The following is a 19228-nucleotide window of genomic DNA, read 5'->3' on the forward strand; positions in this document are numbered from 1 at the left end:
GATGCAGAAAAAAAAAAAGAGGGAGACTAAGGCAAAAGAGCACAATTTAAGAATTAGAGAAATCAGTGAGTCATTAAAAAGGAACGTCAGAATTACAGGGGTCCCAGAAGATGAAGAGAGAGAAAAAGGGGTAGAAGGGTCATGTGAGCAAATTATAGTGGAAAACTTTCCTAACTTGGGGAAAGACACAGACATCAAAATCCAGGAAGCACAGAGAACTCCCATTAGATTCAACAAAAACCGACCATCAACAAGGCATATCAGAGTCAAATGCACAAAATACTCAGGCAAGGAAAGAATCATGAAAGCAGAAAGAGGGAAAAAAAGTCCTTAACCTACAAGGGAAGACAGATCTTGGCAGGGCAGAAAGGTGTGGCAGGATATATTCAATGTGCTAAATCGGAAAAATATGCATCCAAGAATTCTTTATCCAGCAAGGCTGTCATTCAAAATAGAAGGAGAGATAAAAAGTTTCCCAGACAAACAAAAATTAAAGGAGTGACCTTTAGTGACCACTAAACCAGCCTTACAAGAAATTTTAAGGGGGACTCTCTGAGGGGAGAAAAGACAGAGAAAAAAAAGAAAAAAAAAGATGAAAAGCAGCAAAGACTAGATAGGACCAGAGAACACCACCAAAAACTCCAACTCTACAAGAAACATAGTGACAATAAATTCATATCTTTCAGTGCTCCCTCTAAACGTCAATGGACTCAATGCTCCAATCAAAAGACATAGGGTAACAGGATGGATATGAAGTGACAAAAAATACACTAGTGCCAGTTGTGGGCACCTTCTAATGTTCTGAAAAATCACTCATTTCTGTCAAACAGCATGGCCTGAGACCAAGTGTCCAAGCATGGAAGACAATCATCCACAATCCCATAGAGAGAGAGAGAGAGAGACAGAAGAACCATTGGCTCAGCTGTGATCATGTGACGTTCAGCAGCACATACTATTACTATTGCAAAACACTGCTCGTTTATCAAGTTAAAATTTATTAGAAATGTTTGCTCATGTTGTGGAACACTTGCAGAACAAGTTACTCGAGATCCAAGGTTTTACTGCAGGTGGTAATAATCCCCCAGTCATCTGGAGGGTTAGCACAGAGTCTGAACTGGATCAAACCAGTCAAAAATTGGGTCATGGAGGCTTGTTTGGAGTTTGTGGCTTCTGGCATTTGACCTTAGTCTCTGGTGGCAATCAGCACTTGTAAGCAGGGCTAGAAAACTGGGTTATTGTGGCTTGTTAGTGAGTCCCTGGTGACAAGCTCAGACAAAGAGAAAAACATATCAAAACCTTAGATGAGTCTGAAAACCAAAATTTCAAAACATGTGAAGAAAACTAATATTAAAGACCAACAACATTGGTAATCAAAGAAAATGAATACAATAACAACTTAAAAACAAGATTCTACAATGAATTTCTCATAGACATGATTGTTCACCAATATTTGCTCCTCCTACCTGGAAAAGTACTTTAATTCTTCATTCTAATGAACTCAGATATGGGTGATTTCCTCTGAAAAAAAAAAAAACAACAAAGCAATAAAATTCCTCTATGAGTCTCCTGCCTGAATATTTCCTGTAATATGTAGGTATGTATGTATGTATGTATGTATGTATGTATGTATGTATCTATCTATCTATCTATCTATCTATCTAATTATCTTTCTTCCTATCATTTACATCTATGTAAATATTTGCATGTGGATCCATTTCCTTTTATTTCTCCAAAGGGTCCTGTGTTTCCCTCCAATAGAAACAAAATACAGCCCTGTCTTATACATTACAGCTCTTTAAATATTTCTAACAAATATCATGTATCTTTGTCTTTCATTCTATCAATTAAACATCCCAACCTCATAATTTTTCCTTATGCGGCATTAATGTCAAGGTCCTCACTATCACACTTACCTATCTATTTCTCCAAATGTTTTTTTTTTTTTTTTTTTTTTTACTGTTTATTTATTTTTGAGACAGAGACAGAGCATGAGCAGGGAAGGGGCAGAGAAAGAGGGAGACACAGAATGTGAAGCAGGCTCCAGGCTCTGAGCTGTCAGCACGGAGTCCGACGCGGGGCTCGAACTCACGAACTATGAGATCATGACCTGAGCCGAAGTCGGATGCTTAACCGACAGAGCCACCCAGGCACCCCTATTTCTCCAAATGTTTAATGCGGAAATCTTAAACTTTACATTGTTGGGAGTAAATATGTAAAACAATTTAAGTCTGGAACCACAACAAAACCCACTCTTGTTAGTCTTTTTCCCTCATGATTATTTAAAGAAACATCACCAAAAATATGGTCTGAACAAAATCAGAAGCTAGAATATAATGGGGAAAATATTATTCTTAGTCAAAAATCTGGATGAAAATTCCATCTCTGCCTCTCACACGAGCAAGTTATTTGACCCTTATGAGGCTTGGTTCATTCAGCATTCATATGAGGATTCAAAAGTCTTATTTCCAGGGGTGCCTGGGTGGCTCAGCTGGTTAAGCATCTGACTTGATTTTGGCTCAGGTCATGACCTCACCGATGTGAGATGGAACCTCACATTGGCCTCTGAGCCGAGCATGGAGCCTGCCTGGGATTCTGTCCCTCCCTCTCACTCTGCTCCTCCCTCACTTGTGCTCTTTCCAAAAAAGAATAAAAATTTTAAAAATATTTAAAAATCAAAAGACTTACTTACATAATAATCATGGCTTAAGGAATTATGTAAATAAACTCAATGAGAACCACTTCACAAAGTTTGAAAATAATGATAAAAATATATTTTAAAAAAGCACTATCCAACTTTGAATCATACATCTTGACAAAATAAATACTTGAGTGTAAGTCTGACAAAAGCATGAATTATATTCTCCCAGTTGCAGAGGTTATTTTTGAAAAGACATGTCTCATCACTAGTCATTTTAATCTAGCTCATTTGGAATAACCCTTAAGGTGAGCCAAAAAAACACAAACAAACAAACAAAAACAAAATAACACAAACCAACTCTGCCTTAATATTATTTGTCCATGGTGATTCTTCCTAGTTCTGATGTTTCTGTATGATGTATTTAGTTGAATGGGACTCAGTGATGGAAGGAAGGCAATATTGTGTAAACTTGGTTGACAGTTTGCAATTGATGGGGAGGGTGCCTCAGTAAAAGAGAAATCTGGAGCTGGAAGTCAATAAAATAAAAATGTGAGAAGCATGAAAATTTCACTTACATAAGAAAATCACTGATTTTTATTGAAACTGGAAGAAAAATTATCATTCTAGGCGTGAGAGTGCCATGTAGTATCTTGATCCATCATGGTTACCTGCAAGTGATCATTCTTCAAATTTGTACAGACACACACACCATGGATATGTGCAGGAATGCAATAAGCAGAACATGAATGGGCAAGGGCATCCGCAGAATTCTGGGAGGAAAACACTGCTGCTCAAATGTGACAACCTGTGATTGGATGTGTAAGTAACAGTCAATATTTTGACTTTAGAAAGAGGTCATTACAGGCTCATCCAGGAAAGCAGAGAAGGATTTTAGGTTGTCAAGTCAAAGAACAATGTCAAAGTCCAGCTTCTTGAGTGAGCAGGACTTGATCACTTCCCGAAGGAGAGACCCCTGACACACTGAGAGGGGACCGCTCAGCCACTAGGCTCCCACTGCTCCTTTACTGGGCATTGGAAAGAACAGCAACTGCTTGCTTGCCCTCTTAACGGGAAAGGGAAAAAAAAAAAAAAGTGGCCACAACAGCCCTAACAGCTGTCACTGCCAGGGAAGGGGACATGGAGAATTCGAAATGGGATAAATAGGGTTGGCACAACAATAAAGATGTGGAGAATTAATAATGTACCAGGCGACTTCCTCACGATCTCCCTAGCCTTCCATCAAAAGCAACTGAGACTAATTAAATCAAGCCAAGTATTTCAATTGACACATAAAAAGACAGGTTTAGCTCTGAATTCTTTTCTCTGTTTGATATGATTAATGTTGCATTACACTACAGAAGGCCACTTGGTAAGTGGTTAAACCATGGTACATTTGGCATTTATGAAAGACTTTTTGTCATGTAGCAATGATGCTTTTAAAGCCTGACCACACAGTTTTGAGTTTGGCTTTGATAGCGCCCTGGTGAAGGCTGTCTGTGGAAAACTAGTGAAATATTTTTCTCCAGCATGTAGTTAGGCCTGCTGCTTTCAACACTGAGAAAAGATGTTAGAACACATTTGCTCAATTTCAGATCAAAGAAACCATCCTGACTTACATTCCTATACATTTCTTCTATAAACGCTTAACTAATTCTGTTGACCTCAGTGCTCAGAGTAGATATTGTTATTACTATTACTATAGCTACCATTGTGTAATCATATTGATCTCATAAAAGCTCATATTTTTTATTAAAAAAATCCTTCCACATGTCCTTTCAATTTCTTACTTCCACTCCAATTTTAAAATAAATTTTCAATCATCAGCAATTCATGTCACATAGAATGCTACCTATATTTCCATAAAAACATTGAGAAAGAACCATATATACCTAAAGCTTTTCAAACCCTGTTAGGTTTTCAACTCTTGAGCAATGGAATCATAAGAGTTAACACAAACATTAGCAAATGAATCTGCTATCCTTAACAAATGAGTTTAGAGAGTAGGAAATGTTTTATTGAAACAAACCTTAATGAACATTATAGGAAAAGAAAAAGAGACGCCATTATAGAATGCATGTAAGTACCTTTGCCACAAAGACAGACTTAATATAAGAATCTATTTCTAAGTAATGCTTCCTTTCAATGACATCATTTCCAATAAAACTTCCACTTTAAACTGAACTATCTCCAAATTTGTATTTGTCACTATGGGTCCTCTTTTTTCTAAACTCATTTAGGAAAGCTAAGGATGGCTGTCTAATTAGTCTACAGGGTAATAACTTTTCACACTTAAGAAAAATACTCATAGTTTTTAAGCCCAGATAGATGAAAAATTATTTAAATGGAAAGTATGTGGTAAATTTAGTGTGAAAAAAACTTAAAGAATTCTGATTAGCCAAGGTTTGCTTTCAAATAATTAAAAATAAACCATTCCACACTGTGGAGTGGAAAGATAAGGGCCTGTAGGCATTCTTAAATATATATCTCCCATTATAATATTCATTGTTTAACACTTGCTAACATAGAACACAGTATGTGTAATAGTGCTTATACCTCTCAGACCACAACCATTGTTATAGCCACAAAAGAAAAAACAACACTTGGATTGGTTTAAAAGAGCAAATTCCAAAACGTCTATGTCTCTGCATCATTGTGTGGCTATTGCTAATGGAGGTCAAGGCAGGCCAGCTTCAAAGGGGCTGCAAAATTCGTCAGAAATATGTCTACTTGCTGTACATTTCTAGGCATTCTCCCAAAAAATTTCTGGTTCTTGAGAGCCCCTTATTTCAAATGGAAACAATATATCTGACCTAGTTTCCAGCATAGAGCTTATATTCATTCAACTAGGCTTCAGCTCCCTATCTCATCATCTGCCTCCTTGATAAAAGCTGAGCAGATACCCCTCTAGTAGAACTCATTATCCAAAGGCTTCCTTCCAGGCATTAGCCCACTCAGGTAAAGTAGTCATTATTTCCCAAGGATAAGGGTTACTTTCTGAGGTTTTTTTTTTTTTTTTTTTTTTTCCAAAGCCACATTTGATTATAAGGGTAGCACTCCTAACAATTTCTCTTCTTTATTTCTCCTTCCTGTGCAAAAGGCCATTGGTGGGACAGTCTGCTAAGGCCGAAGAGAACTTTTGTTCTTAAGAATTTTTAGGTCTAAGAGAAATCGTCAGGAGAGTCACTCCATGAAAATTGGCAAAATAAATTTCTTATGCGTCATTTGCTAAATAGAATTCCAAGATTACTTGCAAAATCGGGTTTATTTATTTGAGTGCTTTTTATGGGGAGAATTTGTAAATCAAGGATAAAAATTCTATTTTATGTGTTCTGATTATACAGTATTAACCGTAAAGATAAGGGCTCTGTTATATGTAAAATATCACCAAAGAATTAAAAGACATTATCAACTTTTATAGAAATGTGTTTGTATATGTAGAGAATGCATATTTATACCAATAAATATAACAAGTTCTCATTTTAAGATGATTCATTTTTGTCATTGTTGTTTTATTCAGACCATGAGCTTTGATCCAGTTTCTAAAACTAGCTAAATTCATGCATTATCTCTTCTCATTTTTGTTGGTCATCAAGATGACACATTTAATTCCCTTCAATTGATTACCATGACTCAAGTTCACCTATTTCCAACTTACAATTATTTCAGGAAGGATTCTGTGAAACTGCTTATTTTGCCAAGGGAAAAATATTCAACTTTTGATTACTTTCTTTTATTTTCTTATGCTAGAGAGCTTCTGAATCTTCCCTTTAGCTTTGCTTCACCGCTCTCCAGAGCAAACTGCCAAGACCCTCCCATTATCATTCACCTCCCTAAACACTTCCATATCATTTCTCTTGTGTGCACTTTACAGAATCACAGAACAAACCAATTTAATCTCTGATGCTTGACAGTATATTTCACAGGTTGGTCTCTCTTTTATGTAATACTTATAGATGTGGATTGATCAAATAAAATATTTAGAAAAGATTAGTTTTATAAGAGAAACTTTGATTATACCAATTTATACCAAACAGGTCATGAACATTCTTTCATTTTTAATATATGTATCTATCTATATAGAGACAGAGATACATGCATACATACACAGATACACAGATACATACCTGCTGCACATAAGTAAAATTGCCTGTTTTGCACCTGTTTGCTTACCTGTCTTTAAGGTAATCTAAACTATTGTGTGTGTGTGTGTGTGTGTGTGTGTGTGTGTGTGTGTGTCTTTCTGTTTTGTAGCATAATTCCTTTTGCTTTATGGCTCAATAAATAAAACATTCCATCATTTAAACCAACTCTTAAAATCTGTGTAACCAAGATAAGGATGTGGTAAGGATGTTACTTACATAGTCAATCACAGTTTCAGTGGGAGATAAATAATAAATACTATAGCACTCATATCCTCTATTTCCTAATATTTTACCCTTCCTTATTTGGCAGTTACTGGCAGATAATAGGCAATTAATACATATTTGATAAGGGACTGATTAAATTGAATGCTCTCAATTGTTTAAAACATCACCTTGGGGCGCCTGGGTGGCGCAGTCGGTTAAGCGTCCGACTTCAGCCAGGTCACGATCTCGCGCTCCGTGAGTTCGAGCCCCGCGTCAGGCTCTGGGCTGATGGCTCAGAGCCTGGAGCCTGTTTCTGATTCTGTGTCTCCCTCTCTCTCTGCCCCTCCCCCATTCATGCTCTGTCTCTCTCTGTCCCAAAAATGAATAAACGTTGAAAAAAAAAAAAATTTGAAACATCACCTTACCTTTTCTCATGAGTGTTGAACTAAAACATTTCATGATTTCCCAGTCCACCAGAGTTATATTCCTGTTTAAGTTATTTTTTCCATTACATTTAGTGTAACACTGGTTTTGTTTTGTTTTGTGTGTGTGTTTGTTACAAATTTCTATGACCTTGTGAACCCCATCCAGAGTCCAATTAAGTAATTTAAACCATTCTATTGTTTGGAGACTTCTACGTGTCTTGTTGATTTTTTCTCCCAAATAAATTAGCATGCTTTTCTTTGAATATTTAAATTAGAAATTTCCATAAATCACTTACTCCTTATTACATGCATCAAACTTTATACAATCAGTAGCCATCATGACAAGTATCAAAAGGGATCAGAGCAGAGTGAAAAAGGATTTTTCTGCCTTTTCTAGGGCACTGTTCTGCATTCCACTTTGCTGTTGTCCCCACATCTTCTTCCATCCCAGAGAAAGACAGGTCTGCTCCTGCCCAGCCACCACCTCCCCAACTCCACTCGAGTACAGGATCTCCTTTCTAAAGGACTGGGAGTTCAGGGCATTTTCTCTTGCTTCCTTTTTTAACCTCTCTCCTCATGGTTCCTTCCTATCCAGTTGTCACTTTTCAATACATATGTTACTTAAACTTCTTTGAGCTAATGTCTCTTAGTGGCATTTGACACTAATAATCAAATCCCCACAGTTAAAATATTTTCTTTCTGGGGCGCCTGGGTGGCGCAGTCGGTTAAGCGTCCGACTTCAGCCAGGTCACGATCTCGCGGTCCGTGAGTTCGAGCCCCGCGTCAGGCTCTGGGCTGATGGCTCAGAGCCTGGAGCCTGTTTCCGATTCTGTGTCTCCCTCTCTCTCTGCCCCTCCCCCGTTCATGCTCTATCTCTCTCTATCCCAAAAATGAATAAACGTGAAAAAAAAAATTAAAAAAAAAAAAAATATTTTCTTTCTTCATTTTGCCCTGACTCTCACTCTTCTTACACTCTTTCTACTTTATAGGCTACTTACCAGTTTCCTTTGTTGTTATCCATCCCTAAAGGTTAGGGTTGCCCTATATTCTATTTGGGGAACTCTTCTCTTCACTCCCATCCATGGATTCTCTGCCAGGCACCTCGCTTCCAGCACCAATTCAATGTTGGTGCTTCTCCATTCTCAATGCCCCGGTCTTCCCCTCTCTCCTGAGCATCAGACAGATCTGTCCAATTGCTTACCAGACCTCTGAGTCGAATATCCCACAGAGCATAAAACTCTTGCCTGTATTACTTTTCTATGGCTCTTGTAACAAATTATCCCAAATGCAGCAGCCTAAAATGACACAAATTTATTCTTTTACAGTTCTGGAGGTCAGAAGTCCTAAACTCAGTGTGTCCACAAGGCTGTGTGTTCTTTCTGGGAGCTATAGGAGAGAATTTATTTCCTTACCTTTCCTGGCCTCCAGCTTTTTCTCACACCACTCCAACTTCTGCTTCCATCATTGTATCTCCTTCTCTGACTCTGACTTTTCTGCCTCCTTCTTCTTATGATTACATAGGGCCAACCCGTACTGTCCAGGAAAATCTCTTTATCTCAAGGTCCTTACTTTATATATTTTTTTAAGTTTATTTATTTATTTTGGGAGAGAGAGGGTGAGGGAGGGGCAGAGAGAGAAGGAGATAAAGAGAATCCAAATCAGGTTCCACACTGTCAGCACAGAGCCCAATGCGGGACTCAAATCCACCAACCCTGAGATCATGACCTGAGCTGAAACCAAGAGTCAGATGCTTAATCAACTAAGCCACTGAGGTGCCCCCTCAAAATCTTTAATTTATTTGCATCTGCAAAGTCCTTTTTGGCAATCAGGATGTGGCCCTCTTTGGGGTCCCAGTATTGTGTCTACCATAATATACCACATTGAACCACTTCTTCCCTCCAAACTTCTTCCTCCAACACTGATTCTCAATGAATGACACTGCCATATAATGAGTTCTTCAACTCAGAAAAATCTTGGAGTCATCCTTGGTTCTTTGCTTTAATTTATTTGTTATACAGATTCAGTCACCAGTTTCTACTGATTTTATATTCTAAATATTTTTTAGGGGCGCCTAGGTGGCTCAGCCGGTTGGGCATCCGACTTCAGCTCAGGTCATGATCTCGTAGTTTGTGAGTTCAAGCCCTGCATCGGGCACTGTGCTGACAGCTCAGAGCCTGGAGCCTGCTTTGGATTCTGTGTCTCCCTCTCTTTTTCTGCCCCTCCCTGTTCACACTCTGTCTCTGTCTCTCTCTCTCTCTCAAAAATAAATAAACATTAAAAAAATTTTAAAAAAATTTTAAACCAATTCAAATTTCTCCATCTTCAGTGTTGCTTACAAAAATCAGGCTATTATCACTTCTTGGCCTTTTCACAGCTCTCCCTGTAGGGTGCCTTTCATTACCTGTTCTATGTTCCTAAACATAATTCTGATTCTGTTAGTTCACTGCTCATCCCCATTTCCTTCAGAAGAAAAATCAAACTTAGCTTATATTATAAATTTAATGTTTCCCTCTTAAATTCTTTTAATGTTTATTTATTTGTGAGAGACACAGAGACAGAATGTGAGTGGGTTAGGGGCAGAGAGAGAGGGAGACACAGAATCCCAAGCAGGCTCCAGGCTCTGAGCTGTCAACACAGAGCCTGACACCGGGCTCGAACTCACGAGCTGTGAGATCATGACCTGAGCTGAAGTCGGACGCTCAACTGACTGAGCCACCCAGGCACCCCTAATGTTTCCCTCTTAAGCCTTATCTCTTGCTGTCATATCCCCATTTCCTGCTTCTCTACTGAACTCAAAAGTTGCATGAACTCTTCCAGCTCCATGTTACTGACGATGAAAGCTGTTCATTCTGTCTGGAATGCCTTGTCCTATCTGAATCCCTGAGTCATACTCATGCCTCCTACCTATCTCCCCTCTTTCATAACATTCACCCTTGAAAGTTTTCCTCTCTGTGTTCAAGCTGGTTGCCACCTTTCCTTTGTTCCGCGTGCACATGAACTTTACCAATCTGGCATTATAAATAAACACAGGTTATAAATAACCAAAGGTTCCTTATCTGTACCTCTCTTCACATTGTATGCTCTGGGAAGGCAGGATCTATGTCTGCCGAGGCTGTGGCTTATGCTTGTGGCTAGCACAGTGTTGTACAAGGGCTCACTATGCTTTGTGGAAGAAATGGGTTTGCAATAAACCTGTACCATTTCTGTGAGAGTTACTAAATATAACTGAAGAATTTGATACTGACCAACATTGTATGAACCATTTAGAGCCATTTCCATGAAACATTTAACATTTAAATTCTTATTATATACAGAGAAAATCCAACTCAATTAATGTCTGTGAAAATCATACTGGGGACATGACACTCTGTCAGCCACTATCATATGTACAAAATTCACTTAAATATCCTGAAAATGCTAACAAGAAAAATATGCTAGATATAAAAATAACAATGCAATATACAATAAGATGCATGTTTTAAGAAAAATCTCCACGGATGCACAACTACACAAAAAAAAGAAATTGTTAATGTAAAATGTTAGTGCATTTAGTCAGTCAGTAGTCCAGACTGTAGAGACCATTGCCCTGGAGGTGGAGCCCAGTATCACCATCAAAAAGATAAAGGACAATGGGAAGCCTGGGTGGCTCAGTCAATTAAACATCTGACTTTGGCTCAGGTCATCATCTCACTGGTTGGTGAGTTTGAGCCCCACATCAGGCTCTGTGCTGGCAGCTCAGAGCCTGGAGCTTGCTTCAGATTCTGGGTCACCACCCCCCCCCAGTCTCTCTGCCCCTTCCCTGCACTCTGCACATCTCTCTCTCTGTCTCTCTCTGTCTCTCTCTCAGAAATAAATAAATATAAAAATTTTAAAGAAAGAAGATAAAGGACAAGATCCAGCATAGAGAGGACACCCCCTGAGTAGCAGAGGCTCAGCCCTCCAGAAACGCAGCAGGGACATGGCCACGTGTTTCTGACTGCAGCATCCAGTGTCAACTGCCCCAGGACCTACATCTGAAGAAGAGGTGGCCGTTCATTCTTCAAACTTGTGTTGACAGTGTCCAATGATGGTATTACGCTGCACTCTTGCCATTCACCCAACTTAAGTTTAGAAATGACCAGTTTCAGTCATAGCTAAACCTGTCCAAAATGTTATTAAAGGTTTTGCTGCATGGTTACAAATAAACCAACAAAGTACCCTGAGGAAATAAAGAGACAGTGTATTTTTCATCTTTTTTTTTTTAAGCATAGAATCTCACTGGGACTTGGTATATATGTACTGAGAAGGAAATCTGGCAAAAGCAGATAAAAAAAGGGACCAGCCAGATGTCCAAGGCCAGATACTCCCCTTGCATGCTTTTGGCTTCTGTAATATTGCTTGCCTCCTGCATCCTCCAACTGCCCACATAGCACAAGCGATAAGTGCCCCCCTCCCCTGCCTTTTTTTTTCCTTTGAGCCCCTGCAATCCCACCCATAAAAGGAGACCAGCGCCAGGGCTCGGGGATCAGCCTTTGGAGGTGACTCTGTTGGGCTGGCACTGGTGCGAAATAAATTGTCTTTTCTGATTCCCCGAGCACATATTGCTTGTCTCTTTCTGGGTGCCAAGTATTTGCTGTAACAGTATAAGCATTTTAAAACATGGCACCATAAATCTTTGATTCTTCCTCATCAATAAATGGGGTCATTGTCCCTACGTCTTAGATCTAGACGGACTTGTGTCTGCTTAACCATAGGGTATAGCAAAAGTGATCCTATGTGACTTCTAAAGCTAAGAAACAAAAAGCCAAAAGCATCCTCCTAGTTCTCTTAGAATATTCAGCTTCTTGACTCTAATTCTTGGGATGTTCTTTCTCAGAACTCACTTGCCATGATATAAGAAAATTTGAGATACATGGAGATCGGCCCAGCTAAGACCAGACATTTGAGTGAGAGAGTTTCCAGATTGTTCAGCTCTCTGAGTCTTCCCACATGAGGCTCTCATAGTAGTGGCAAGAGACAAGTAATCCTCTGTGCCCTCTCCAAATTCCTGACTCATAAAAAATCTGTGCACATGATGAAATAGCCCCATTATTTTATAGTGCTGACTTTGAGGTGGTTTGTTATGCAATAATAGATAAGCAGCCCAAGGGTAGCTGCTCAAAAAGCATTTAAAGAAGAAAAAGAAGAGAAGGGAAGGAAGGGAAAAGAAGGAAGTTAAGAAAAAGGAGAAAGAAAGAGAAGACAGAGACAGGAATACCGAGACAGGGAGAATAGAGAAACAGACAGAAAGACACAGAGAGATAGAAAGAAAACAGAAAAGAAGGGAAGTAAGTTAGAAAAGCAGAAAGTTTGGAAGAAGAAAGGAAATCTCTAATTCAGAGAGAAGGAGAAAAAGAATTTTCTGAAAGGTAGGATTTAAGCTGGGACTTTGATTGATGGGTAAGACTTAGAGAGAGGGCTTTGTAAGAGAAAAAACATATCAAGTGGGTCAGTTAGGTGTCAGTCTAAAAAGCAAAGGCCACTTGATATATATCAGGTATGAAATGTTTAGCATAGGAACCAGAGGCTTAGACAACCAAGGGAAAAACTGGGATCAAAGGTCAAGAAAGCCACCAGCATTAGATGGAGATGGGGGAGTTCTCACAAGTGTGCTGGGCTGGGGGTGGGGAATCCTGCTCATTGAATCTCAATGCCTGGCTGCCACTGTGCTTGGAACATAATGACTTCGCCTTCCCTTATGCCTTCCTACTCTTGTATTAGTGTTTTTTTCTTGGCAAACTATCCTATATCCATTCAGGGAAAGGAATTCTGGAAAAAGCATTTCCTGGCTTCCCCTCTGCCTTACAGAGGAAGTGATGGTGAGTTGACAGAGGGCCATCAGCACACCAGGCAAGTAACTGCTAGTAAGTCCGACATCAGTGTGGACACAGGTCACCCTTAAAAAATAGGAAATTCCCACTTTAACTGAATTTTTTGGTGGAAGATAAGAATCAGAAAGTAGGTTGGAGCCAGATGTGTACTTTTTTTTTTTTTCCCTGTGGGAACTAGGAGGAAGAAAACAAACAGCATAAGAAAGAAGAACTGGGAGAGAAACTGCAGAATAATAACTAATAAATAGGATTCTGTGATTGTTCATGTTGGGGCTAAAACCTGGGATTCCAACCTAGGATGCTGGGCTACAGAAAGTTTTACTTTTCCCACTAAGGCAGTGGTTCTCTAAATTTCAGATTTTTCATCTACTATCCTGAAGATTTTTGTTAAAATCCATGTACTGTCCATCGTATTGATTATTTAATTTAAATATCATGATTTTAAATCAGTAATTCTGTTACAAGGAAGATTGACATCCTGGTCCAAAATGGCACACGTGTATCACCCAGTAAAATGGAAGGTATCAGTGTGAACCATCCTGAGTCTGATGGCCTGAAGAATCCTGACACTCCATGCAAATAGAAATTGTTTTCTTTCTTAGCAGAGGGAAACAAATGGTAACAAACTGTGACCATTAAGCAAGCTACACCAAGATTTATGCCTCCTTTTCCAAAGACAAACTATACAGATAATGCATCAAGGAAAGAAAACGTGTACTATTTGGGGGAAAAATCCTAGAAGAAAGTTTCTTAACCATAAACTGTACTTTCTTGTTTTTTAATACTTATAATAGTGAATAGAAAGCCACTTGCTTCCAGTGGAAACACTGGCTGTCACTGTGACTCTACTAAAATGAAACTAGAGAATTGTGTTGGGACATCACCCAAGCATGTAGATTCTTCCAGGGGGTTAATAAAGGCTGTTAGTCTGCCATTGCCTGATCATGCCCATTTATCAGGCTGTGGATTGAATATCCACCCCACTTCAGTTCAGAGGCCCTGCTGAAGTCATCCCACCTTTGATCAGAGAATTAAAGTACTGCAATACTGTAGCCATGTTGTTCAGCATTGTCTTGGAGAGAGAGAGAGAAAAAAAGGAGGCTAAATACAAAGAAAAAATTTTAACTGGTGTGTGTCTCTTTTCTATGCCCATCTCCCTGAAACTGAAAGAATAAAAGGAGAGCTTAGCTCAGAAAGGGAAGAGAAATCTGGTCTGGGGGATTCCTAAAATAACTATAAAAGCAAAATATTCTTGTTGAACTCTGGCTAGATGTTTTTCCCTGTGAAGGTTTTGTCTCCGAGATCTGCTCATCCTTTCTCTCAAAAAAAAAGAAAAAAGAAAAACAAAGGTGATTATCAAGTGCCACACAAGCATAAGGTCATACCAACATCAAATATAATATTCTGGCTCTCTTTGCTGTAATCAGACGTCTGCAAGAAAATTGTAAAGGAATACTCCGTGAGACAGTTGTGCTTAATGTTGTAGGAAGAACGTGATCAATTTTCTTGTTGTTGATCTTGGTGTTATTGTTTTGAGGGAAAGGTAGGAGATAATTCCAGAAGCAGTAAGAACAATCCTTGGTGTCAGGGAGTTCATTTTAGAAAGCTATTATAGAAATACAAGCAGGAAGGAGATAAAAGTCTAACTTACTAGTAATTGAAAACTTGGCGGGATCATCTGAAAAACTTTTAGGAAGTGATATGGTAGAAGTGAGACAGGATTTGAGGATGACACAGAAGATTCTAGGCTAGAGGCTATTTATTTACTGATTGATTGATTTTTAAAGTTTATTTTCTTTATTTTGAGAAAGAGAGAGAGCATAGACATGGCAGAGAAAGAGAGAGAGAGAGAGAGAGAGAGAGAGAATCCTAAGCAGGCTCCACACTGCCAGCATGGAGCCTGATGTAGGGTTTGAACCCATGAACTGGGAGATCATGATCTGAGCTGAAATCAACTGAGCCGCCCAGGCACCCTTAGATTAGAGGCTATTTAAACAATGATGTTGCCAACGCAAACTAAGATTATAGGAAACCGAACAAATTTTGTTTTGGACAGAGGGGGTTAAGATAAGTTTCTGTTGGAGCTGAAGTACATGTAGAACACCTTTTTGGATATATCCAGGAGGCAGCTAATACGCTGAGCTTGGATGTGCTCAGATCTAGTGATAGAGATTTGGAAATCAACACTCTGTGCTACTTGTACTCACAGAAGTAAATGAAGTACTCCACGAAGGCATGACAAAGCAAAGCCTCAAGAAGACCAAAGGCGGATTTCTTGGTTATATCCTACATGTAAGGAGACACCGGGGGAAAGGGGAGCAGCCAAAGAGCAGAGAGGCAGGAGAACCACAGATGCAGGTGACACTGTCAGAAACAAAATGGTAGAAAACAAATCGGCTGAAAATCGGTAACCCAGAAAAGAAGAAATAAAGGTTGGTGAGATACTGAGAAGACAGGGAACAGGATCAGAGTTTAATTCCCGTGATACCTGCTTTTTCCCTTGTGGTTCTATAAGCTGTCGTGCTATTTCATTCACTTTGTATTTCAAACCCGCTGGCTACTCTGGAGGAAGCCCCTTCCCTTCCATCTTCCTCTGGGTTAACTCCTGCTCATACTCACCCTTCCCACTCACTACCCCCACCCAAAGGGCTGCTTTTGCACTTCCAATGTCCTCTAATAAAAACACATGTCATCCTCTATTATACATTTCATTTAATACCCTGTAGGACTGACACACTTCTCTGTCTTCCCAACAACAATCCGAGCGAGCGCTTGAGAGTAAGGATACTACACCCGCTTCTGAATGGGGCAGTACTTGGTACACTATAGATGCTTCTAGATCACACATCACAGCCTCTTGATCAGCAATGAGAGAATCTAGCCCAAGGAGGCTCATCTCAAACAAGTTTGACAGTATTAATTGGAGGTGAAGGAGGACTTAAGCAAACACAATTAGGAAAAATTATAGCTTATCGGTGAAGTGTGCACGGTGAGTGGGCTTGTAGGCAGAGAGACAAAAATGACTAATTGCCTCATTTTCACTTCTAATGCAATGTTACCTAGTTATTTGACCACCAGATTCTGGGAACATCCCATAATCAGTGTATTTCTTCTCTGCCCCTAATTTGAGCTTCTAAGTTTTCCTTGGCCCTCTCACTCCTGGCTGGCAGCCCTAAAATATCCCACTGTCTGATGGGATGCTGCTTAGCACATAAATCAGTGACACTTTTGTCTCCCAGCATGAAGACTATGAAGAGTTTACTCTTTGAAGAACCTCAGAGTGAACTGGAGAGATCAATGGGTCTCACTTCCAAGGAAGCGAATGATTTTTTACCTATACTAGTTTGCTGCTAGATTTTTTTTAAGATAGCCAGGCAGAGAGCCTCCCAACCATTCTCAGTGTGAACTGTATGATAACCACATAGGACAGAAAATATAGATGGTTTAATTCTGTTCTTCTTGAAGGTGACCTAACAAAACATTTCAGTGAAAGTTTAGGGACCAAAACTTCTAGTCAGTTCCAGTCATCTCAAGAAGTATATGCTATACTTCTGTAAATGTCATATGCTATGCTGACCTCTGAGAATAAGGTAGCCATGAACTTTCCTTCATGCTCCTTACCATCTAGTAGAGAACTCTGATGAAAGTTTAATTATAAAGTAAACAAACAAACACAAATAAATGACAGCATGAAGGACAAAATGCTTCTAACATATTAATTTAGTGGCTGAATATTCTTCTCTTAAAAAAAGCAGAGTTCTGGGTTCTTAGGTGACTCAGTCGGTTAAGTGTCCGCCTCTTCCGTTCAGGTCATGATCTTGTGGCTTGTGAGTTCGAGCTCTGCACCGGGCTCTGTGCTGACAGCATGTAGTCTGCTTGGGATTCTGCCTCCCTCTCTTTCTGCCCCTCCCCCGCTTGCTCTCTATCTCTCTCTCTCAAAATAAATAAAAATAAACTTTAAAAAATTGTTTAAAAAGAATCAGAGTTTTAAATTTCCTTACAGATTCCATCAACTCTAAAAATCTTAGTGAAGCATAAAGATTTAAAGATTATCATTCACAGGTTTTTCTTCCATTGGCAAGAAATGCTCTTATTACAGCAAGAGCACTGTGGAAAGAATCCTCAACCTCACCTGTCCCTTCATCAACTTACCCTCAGGTTTCTAAAATGCCAATATGATCACATTATTCTCCTGCTCATGCATTTTCAGTGGGTTAATGTTAGCCACAGAATGAGCCCAGGTTCTTTTAAGTGGTCTGTGGGTTTTCTTGTGTTTTTGTCATCCAGCCACTGACTATGGCCTTTCAGCCCTATTTCCACCAAATAGCCCTGCCATCTTGATGCATACACCACACATATACAAACCCTTTATGCTCCACACTGTAAAACCAAGAGTTCTCAAAACATACTACGATGGCCTTTAAGTCCGGCTTGCACAAATTTTCCTGTTGCCTGGAAGCCGCCCCCTACCATTCCTACTTCCTCCCTTGCTGCAGTAACTCCTCCTTCCTTCCAGACATAGCTCCTATGTCCTTCCATAGCAGTAGGTGGTGAAAGAGTTCCTTCTCCATCTTAATGCTATTTGTGCTCCTGTGGCAACCATCACTTGCTTCTGTGTCAGCATTTGCTGCACTGGGTGTATTCATGTGTCTCTTCTACTAGGTAGACTCTAAGGGCCTTAAAAACAGAGACTGTTTATTAGAGTTATTTTCCTATCCCGAGAGCATAAACCAACGGCCGGTGTATGGTAGTACTCAACATACATTTACCGATAAATGCATTTATCCACAATAAACCTGAGCCATTGACAGTAATAGATATTTCACACAAAGCAATGACGCTTAAGTAAAAGAGCAAGTAATAAAAGAACGTTATTTTAAGCGAATTTGGCAGGGACTGGAATTCTATTTCTATAAAAGCTGTCATGTATCACAGTTTAACCCAGGGGTCTAATAGATGTAATCCTGTTTCGGGGGAGTACTACAAAGCATCAGTAAATAGCAAGTACTTTAAAAAAAAATTGTTATCGAGATAAACTGATTTTAAATGCCCTGGTCTTATGTGCCTGTACATTATCCTACAGACTCACATTTGGATGGCCCTTTAAATAATGCCATTTCTAAACACAAGCCTGCAAAACACTAAGCTGAGAATTTCTAGATGAAACCACTTTTACAGCAAACTTAAAACCTTATAGAGTTTTCCTGTTTTAATTAAAAAATATATATTTCACAATAATCTCATGATGGCTTGCACTCAGACTGCAACCTATAATAGTCTCTGATTTTAATGGCTGGTTTTCTGTGGCATATCTGATGTAAAATGAAGTCTTAAATGCTTGCTTAATAAGAAATTTTAAATACAGATTATGTGATTCCTCCTTGCAACACTTTCTGCTTAATGCCCTTGTTCTGCAGGAGACTTCATTAACATGTGCCCTGCTCTTGTCCTCCAAACCCTCATTGCTTCAGACAAGCATGGGTTTAATTGAGAGAAAACCAAGCTGTAACTGTGACTCAGGTGTGAAGGCTGTTTCTCTCGGCAAATTAAATCCAGTGGAATGACTGAGTGTTCCTTTCCATACCCTTCTGATAGATTTAATACTGCATATTAATTGTTGTTCTCATATCCTCCTCTATGGGATTGTTTTCCCCGGGATCCTAGTGAGGGTGATTGATATTCATATAAATTTGATGGTTTCATATAGAGAAAGAAAAAGTAACATGTTCTAGTAAGAACACTAGTTTATAAGAATTTACAGCAACCTAAATATTAATACAATATTAACACATGCTTTTGCAGATGTAAAAGGAAAAACTTTGGTTAATAAAATTCAAAGATGAAAATCAGGAAAAAAAACACAACTTTTTTTTAGGTATAGTTTGTAATACCTTATCTTTGTGACATACAAACTGATGTGTCTTTTGGTTTACCAGTTAACCCAATTGGCAAGAATTCTTTGACCGTGTT

The 19228-nt window shown here is 39.1% G+C and overlaps 1 long non-coding RNA gene across 3 annotated transcripts; it reads right to left on the reverse strand.

Annotated features, from left to right (window-relative positions):
- Positions 1-975: 975 nt before the first annotated feature.
- Positions 976-15616, reverse strand: LOC147578215 (uncharacterized). 3 transcript variants are annotated; one of them, XR_015254226.1, is made up of 3 exons: positions 15466-15616; positions 1464-1518; positions 976-1267 (listed from the first exon to the last, which is right to left on the reverse strand). It is a non-coding gene; the product is annotated as an uncharacterized LOC147578215 (long non-coding RNA). The 3 variants fall into 3 exon arrangements; XR_015254227.1 differs by lacking the exon at positions 15466-15616 and adding an exon at positions 8408-8752; XR_015254225.1 differs by lacking the exon at positions 15466-15616 and adding an exon at positions 2993-3254.
- Positions 15617-19228: the final 3612 nt, after the last annotated feature.

This window comes from Puma concolor, chromosome C1, assembly GCF_028749965.1.
Source record: "Puma concolor isolate L17-30 chromosome C1, mPumCon1.1.hap2, whole genome shotgun sequence".
NCBI lineage: Eukaryota > Metazoa > Chordata > Mammalia > Carnivora > Felidae > Puma > Puma concolor.